The sequence below is a fragment of the Trichosurus vulpecula genome, chromosome 3, assembly GCF_011100635.1.
Source record: "Trichosurus vulpecula isolate mTriVul1 chromosome 3, mTriVul1.pri, whole genome shotgun sequence".
Taxonomy (NCBI): Eukaryota; Metazoa; Chordata; class Mammalia; order Diprotodontia; family Phalangeridae; genus Trichosurus; species Trichosurus vulpecula.
In genome coordinates this window covers 70,038,812-70,046,470 of record NC_050575.1, presented here as the reverse complement: position 1 = coordinate 70,046,470, position 7,659 = coordinate 70,038,812, and the positions used below count along the sequence as shown (strand labels likewise).

General features: G+C 39.6%; 1 pseudogene; it reads left to right on the top strand.

The window, feature by feature from the left end:
• The first annotated feature begins 250 nt into the window (after positions 1-250).
• LOC118842091 lies at positions 251-7,431 on the top strand (annotated as a pseudogene).
• The last annotated feature ends 228 nt before the right edge of the window (positions 7,432-7,659 follow it).

Here is a 7,659-nt window from a genome sequence, read left to right as displayed (position 1 = left end):
TTTGTGTGGGTAGAGGTAAGACTTGGTAAGGAGTCTTCATGTGAGACAGGAGTGAAGGGGAAAATAGTGACAGACAGCACATTAGTGATATGAAATGAGGAAGAAGGGAGAAGAGAGAGCTTATGGAAAAAGATTCAATTTTTTCTATAAAATATGAGGCAAGATTCTCAGCTGAGAGGGTGAAGAGAGGGAGAGCCACAGGAGATTTGAGGAATTGATAAGGGAGGATTAGTAAGATTGCCTCGTAGCGATGAAGGTCCATTGGAGATTGTGTATAAAATTGCAGTACTCCCAATCAGAATGGTTAAGTGATTTTCTCCACCTTCATTCAGCGGTAAGTATATAGGAGAAAAGGTAGTGGAGACCCAAAGCTAAGTCATGGTAGGGTCAGTCAGTGATATGATAATAGGGTTAGGGGCACAAAAAAAGGGAGCAGAGTAGAGTTGCCCTGGTTCACCAAAGGGACAAAATGGGGGAAATAGGAGAAAGTGGTAAGTGTAGGGGAGATGATGTGGGAGATGACCTGAGAAATCCAGTGTAGACAAAGAGTAGAGTTTGGTAAGGGAAGGCAGAGGAGGAGATAAAAAGCTAATAGATAATGGTCAGATAATGGAATTTCGGGGGGGGGGGGGCAGAGCCAAGATGGCAGCTGGAAAGCAGGGACTTGTGTGAGCTCCCCACCCAGATCCCTCCAAAAACCTATAAAAATGGCTCTGAAAAAAATTCTAGAGCTGCAGAACCTGCAGAATAGCAGAGGGAAGCAGGGCTCCAGCCCAGGACAGCCTGAATGGTCGCTGGGGTGAGGTCTATCTCACTGAGCTGGGAGCAGAATAGAGCAGAGCCCAGTGTGGGCTGCGCCTGGATCAATCAGAAGGGGAGCCGGGCGGAACAGGCCCTAGCGCCCTCAATCAGTGAGCTGTGGCAGTTGCCAGACTTCTCAACCCACAAACACCAAAGACAACAGAGAAAGTTGGTGGGAAAAGCTGCAATGACAGAATGAAAGGAGTTTCCGGTTTGGCAACTGCCCCGGGGGCAGCAGAGATGGTGCAGCTACAGAACTACAGTTGCAGTTGCTTCCAGACCCAGGACCACCCCGTTGGCAGTTCTTGGGGGAGGAGGAGCACTGGTGTGGCAGAGCTTGCTGTGTAGAAATAGCTCTGAAAACAACAGCACAACCCCTCAAGCTTGGGACAGTACTCTCTACTCTACAAGCAGTCATACCCCAACGAAAAACTCAAGGGTCAAATAGTTAGCTGGGAACATGAACAGGCAGTGAAACTGCTCTCAGATTTAGACTCAGACTTCAGAATATTTCTTTGGTGACAAACAGGAGCAAAACATACAGCCAGAACAAATCAACAAAGTCAAAGAGCCTATACCAAAAGCCTCCAAGAAAAACATGAACTGGTCTCAGGCCATGGAAAAGCTCAAGAAGGATTTGGAAAAGAAAGTTAGAGAAGTAGAGGAAAAATTGGGAAGAGAAACGAGAGTGATGTGAGAAAACCATGAAAAACAAATCAATGACTTGCTAAAGGAGACCTAAAAAATACTGAAGAAAATAACACCTTAAAAATAGACTAACTCAAATGGCAAAAAGAGCTCCAAAAAGCCAATGAGGAGAAGAATGCCTTGAAAGGCAGAATCAGCCAAATAGAAAAGGAGGTCCAAAAGACCACTGAAGAAAATACTACCTTAAAAATTAGACTGAAGCAAGTGGAAGCTAGTGACTTTATGAGAAATCAAGATATTATAAAACAGAACCAAAGGAATGAAAAAATGGAAGACAATGTGAAATATCTTATTGGAAAAACCACTGACCTGGAAAATAGATCCAGGAGAGATAATTTAAAAATTATTGGACTACCTGAAAGCCATGATCAAAAAAAGAGCCTAGATATCATCTTTCAAGAAATTATCAAGGAGAACTGCCCTGATATTCTAGAGCTAGAGGTTAAAATAGAAATTGAAAGAATCTACTGATCGCCTCCTGAAAAAGATCCCAAAAAGAAAACTCCTAGGAACATTGTTGCCAAATTCCAGAGCTCCTAGATCAAGGAGAAAATTCTGCAAGCAGCCAGAAAGAAACAATTTGAGTATTGTGGAAACACAATCAGAATAACATGAGATCTAGCAGCTCCTATATTAAGGGATTGAAGGGCTTGGAATATGATATTCTAGAGGTCAATGGATCTAGGATTAAAACCAAGAATCACCTACCCAGCAAAACTGAGTATCATGCTCCAAGGAAAAATACAGACTTTCAATAAAATAGAGGACTTTCAAGCTTTCTCAGTGAAAAGACCAGAGCTGAATAGAAAATTTTACTTTCAAACACAAGAATCAAGAGAAGCATGGAAAGGTAAACAAGAAAGAGAAATCCCAAGGGACTTACTAAATTTGAACTGTTTTGTTTACATTCCTACTTGGAAAGATGATGTGTATGATTCATGAGACCTCAGTATCATAGTAGCTGAAAGGAATATGCATATATATATATATATACATATATGTGTGTCTATGTATATATGTAGGTGTATATACATATGTATATATATAGAGAGAGAGACAGACAGACAGACAGAGAGACAGAGGGCACAGGGTGAGTTGAGTATGAAGGGATGATATCTAAAAAAATAAAATCAAATTAAGGGATAAGAGAGGAATATATTGAGAGAGGGAGAAAGGGAGAGATAGAATGGGGTAAATTATCTCATAAAAGTGGCAAGAAAAAGTGGTTCTCTAGGAAGCGAAGAGGGGGCAGGTGAGGAGGAATGAGTAAATCTTGCTCTCATCGGATTTGACCTGAGGAGGGAATACCATACACACTCAACTGGGTATCTTACCCCACAGGAAAGAAGGAGGAAGAAGATAAAAAAAGGCGGACAATAGAAGGGAGGACAGACAGGGGGAGGAGGTAATCAAAAACAAACACTTTCTAAAAGGGACAGGGTCAAGGGAGAAAATTAAATAATGAGGGATAGGTTAGGAAGGAGCAAAACAGTTAATCTTTCACAACATGAGTATTGTGGAAGGGTTTTACATAGTGATACGCATGTGGCCTATGTTGAATTGCTTGCCTCCTCAGGAAGGGTGGACGGGGAGGGAAGAGGTGAGAGAATTTGAAACTCAAAGTTTTTAAAACAGACATTCAAAAACAACAAAAAAAAAGTTTTTGCATGCAACTAGGAAATAAGATACACAGTCAATGGGGCGTAGAAATTTATCTTGCCCTACAAGAGAAAAAGGGAAAGGGGGATGGGAGGGGAGTGGGGTGACAGATGGGAGGGCTGACTGGGGAACAGGGCAACCAGAATATATGCCATCTTGGAGTGGGCAGGAGGGTAGAAATGGGGAGAAAATTTGTAATTCAAACTCTTGTGAAAATCAATGCTGAAAACTAAATATATTAAATAAATTAAATATTAAAAAGAAGCATGAGAGCAAGCACACAGACTTCTTTCATTCCACTGGTGACTGGGAAAGTATGAGAGCATCATCCATTATCCAGAACCCATGCAAGCATGCCATCATGAAATCGACATACAGTACCAATGAACTTCTTTGGACAACTAAATTTTGACATAATTTTCCACAAGACCTCATGACTGATGATTCCAAAGGCCTCAGTCAGATCGACGAACATAATGTACAGACTTCTGTTCTGCTCCTGGCATTTCTACTGGAGTTGGATGGCAAACACCGTATCAATCATTCTTGGCCCTTTCCAAAGCCACACTGGCTCTTGGGAAATGAGCATCTTCCAGGTGAAGAATCACCCTATTAAGAAGGACTTTGGCAAGAATCTTGCTCATGATGACTAAGAGAGAGATTCCCCCTGTTGTCACAGAACAACCTATTTCCTCATTCCTTTAATAGAGATAGACAGTGGAGGCATCCTTGAACTCCTAGGAGATAATCTCCTCTTGCCATATAATCTGGAAACTTTCAATCAGCTTTTGTATGAGAAGTAGACAGCCTGCCTTGTAAATGTGAGCTGGAGTAGAATCACCTATTATGTGGCAGGAGATCCTTGGAAGCTTACGTATTCTCCAGAAATAAGCAATTTTGAAGAAGAAAATGGATAGGTCATTCTTGAGCCAGAAAACTCAAGCAAGCCTATCCTCACCCAAGGGGACTGGATAGGGTTGCTCTGCATGGAATTTTACAGAAACAAAATCAATAAATTTGTCCTGATGTAAGAAAGCCAATGCTCAGAACAAAAAGTGGCTGAGTGGGTTACCAGGTTATCTTTCACTCCAAACCATGTTACTGAAGGCTTCTTTTTTTCTGTTTCTCATTCAGCAAGTTTTCCTCTTCCTTCCACTCCAAAATCTAGTATTACAGCTTTATTAAACAAAATACCATAGCAATTTCATATACATATATACATACATGTGTGCGTATATATGTATGTGTGTATATGTATGACTATATATAGATATACACACATATATATAGACATATACACATATGTGTATATACCTTATGACTAAGTACTAGGCCAGTAGCATTTTAGTGTTCTGCTCCAAGATATTCCCAGCCTGAAAGATTCCAAAGGTGCCTGACCGACAACACCTGGGTCTGAGTACCAGGCACCTTGTTTCGTGCCTGAGAATAAAAATAATAAGTAGTAGTAGTACTCAATAGAATTATAGAATTTTAGAGGTGGAAATCAGTTAGACACATTGGAGATTATCATGAATGAAAAGGCATTTATTAAGTATTTAATATGCGCCAAGAACATTTTGTGCAACAACTAGTATTAAGCACCTGTGATCTACTATACCCACATAACAGCTTGGATAGTGGAGAGAGTGTTGGGGTTATAGGCAGGAAGACCTAAATTAAAATCTCACCTTTGAGTAATGTTAACTCTTTGAACCTCATCAATTCTTATAACTTCTTTGTGGCTCAATCAACTCTTTAGGTCTCATTTAGTAAGTCATAGAAGGTTGTCATCTAAATTCACTGCCTATGCTGGCAAAACCAATAGTGATAAGTGATGGATGGATGGATGGGAGGAAGAACAGATGATAGACAAATGGAAGGATGGAAGGATAGATAGAGACAGATATACAGACAGATGATGGATGCATGGAAGAAGGATGGATGATAAGTAAGACAGAATGACAGATAAATAGATAGATGGATAGATATTGAAGGATGGATAGATAGAAGAATGATAGATGGAAGGAAGGACAGATAGATAAATAGATGACACCTAGAAGGCTGAATGATAAATAGGTGGAAGGATGGATAGATAGAAGATAGAAGGATGAATGGATAGATAGAAAATAGATGGAAGGATAGATAGATAGATAGATAGATAGATAGATAGATAGATAGATAGATAGATAGATGGAAGAATAGATAGAAGTGCTAGGGAAGATTAAAAAAGATCAAAACAAAATCCTTGCACTCAGAGTTTATCATCTTTCTTATCTCTTCATATTACAGATGAGGAAACTGATATTTAGAGAGGTTAAATGATTGTCCCAAGGTCATTCAAGTAGATGCTGACAGAGTCTGGACTAGAGCCTCTTGGACCATATATAGTATGTCAAAACTTCCATAAATTCCTGACCATCAGCTGACTAGAAATTATTTAAGCAACCAAAGACTAGGACTCACCGTGAAGTTAATGTTTAGTGTTAAAAGGCCTAGGCTATGATTTTCAATTTCACTTTAATGTTTGCTTTAGTCACTATAACCAGAAAGAGGACATCTTCTAGATAGGATCTTTACAGAGATCTTAGAGGTTGGAAAAACTGAGATTCAACATCAGGAATTAAGAGTAAAATCCATGTATTGAGCGTGTGTGGATATGAACTCCCATCAGCACCACTGCTCTTTATTAAGAATTGAAGATACAAAAATTAAGTGACTGAATGTTATGCTCATCACTGATGCCATTGAATTCAAGAAGCATTTATTAAGTATCTGCTGTGTGCCAGGTACGTGCTGTGGAAAAAAAAAATGGCCCTGAAAATGACAGTCCCTGACCTCAGTGATATCCTAAAGGGAATATAACTTGTAAGTACTGAACAGATACAAAATAATTTCAGGGGTAGCCAAGCACCAATGACTGAGAGAATCAGCAAAGACTTCTTGTTGGAGGTGGCCCTTGAACTGAACCTTGAAGACAAATAGGAGTTCCAAGAGGGAGGCGAGGAGGGAAAACATCTCAGACATGAGCTGTCACAATATCTATTTCTGGAGGACACCAGATGCTTAAATACATAAACTAATTCCAGCAAAGATCTATTTCCTGCTGTCATACATATTAAGATGGACGTAATGGATGAATATTCATCTATTACAAAACTCTGTTCAATCACCATCTTGCCAAAGACTTGAGCAGGTGTGGACCGTGTTTACAATTTTGGAGATTCCTTAAGTCATCTTTGAAGATTCCAAATATTCTCTGGCTGAGATCACTTACATTACAACTTCCTACAAGTTCCCTTAAACTCATAGGAAGCTCTAGTTATACTGGATATAATGAAAGAAACAGACTTAGCAGAGGCCTCAGAAATCACCTAGTCCAACCTATACCTGAACAGAAATGCCCGCTACAAGATCCTTGACAAACAGTCATTCAGTCTCTGCCTGAATTACAATCTTGGCAAAGATCTAATTGTTAAAATCCCTTTTCCTTTCCTTGAAAATGAGAACCAGTTATTGGAGAAGTGGAAAATTATTGATAAGCCTATAAAATGGGCAAGTGGTATGGATCAGCAATGAAAAAATATTTGAATAATTCCATGCAAAAAAGTCTGTAAAATTATAAGTATGTGGAAAATGTTGGTCTGATTGATAGGTGCATCATGATCTATACAATCCTCTGATTCTTTACAACTGTGGTGTTTGTCTGCACCTTTTTGCAGTGTCCAAACCAGTCCTTACTTTGTGTATCATATTCTATATCGTCATGATGGGAACCCTGACCATCTCTATCTCATAAAAGAAGAAGAAAATTTTCCTGTAGTCTGTGGTGGGATTCAGCCCATTTGGGCTGGTTCGATAGAACCGGTACCTAATTTTAGGTTGAGTTCTATGAACTGGTTGTTAGCGGGGGAAGGGCCTGCACCCATCACGTCAGCGGCAGGGGTGGCACTTTGGCTGATTTCCATGGAGAATGGGTTGTTAATTCATTTGAATCCCACCACTGCCTGTAGTGCATAGAAAAGATCCATTGGGAATGGATCCTCATGATGTTTGACAGCTATCATCCAATCTTAAGCAATTTGACGACAAATAGATCTTGAAGCTGACCTTCATCAATGGGAAAACCAAGCAGCAAAGAGAAGTGGAATTCAGCAAGTCTATTACTAAATTCTAAATTCTTCAACAATGCTGGTTAAGAAAGCCTATGAGCCTGAAATTTCCAAGCTCCATGACTGTCTCAATAGAGAGGGAAAAATGAAATAACCATTTCTGGAAATGACAACTGTCTTTTCTTTTGGAATCATGTAAAAGACCTCCACCCAATCACACTGATCCATTGACTGGGACCCATTGACAACTGCTCTTTGGGTCTGGTCATTTGACCCTTTTCAAATATATGAAACTGCACAATAGTCCAGCTTATATCTCTCTATCTTGTCCATGGAAAACAAAGTACACAAAACTAAAAGAAAACAAAATTCAAATAAACAA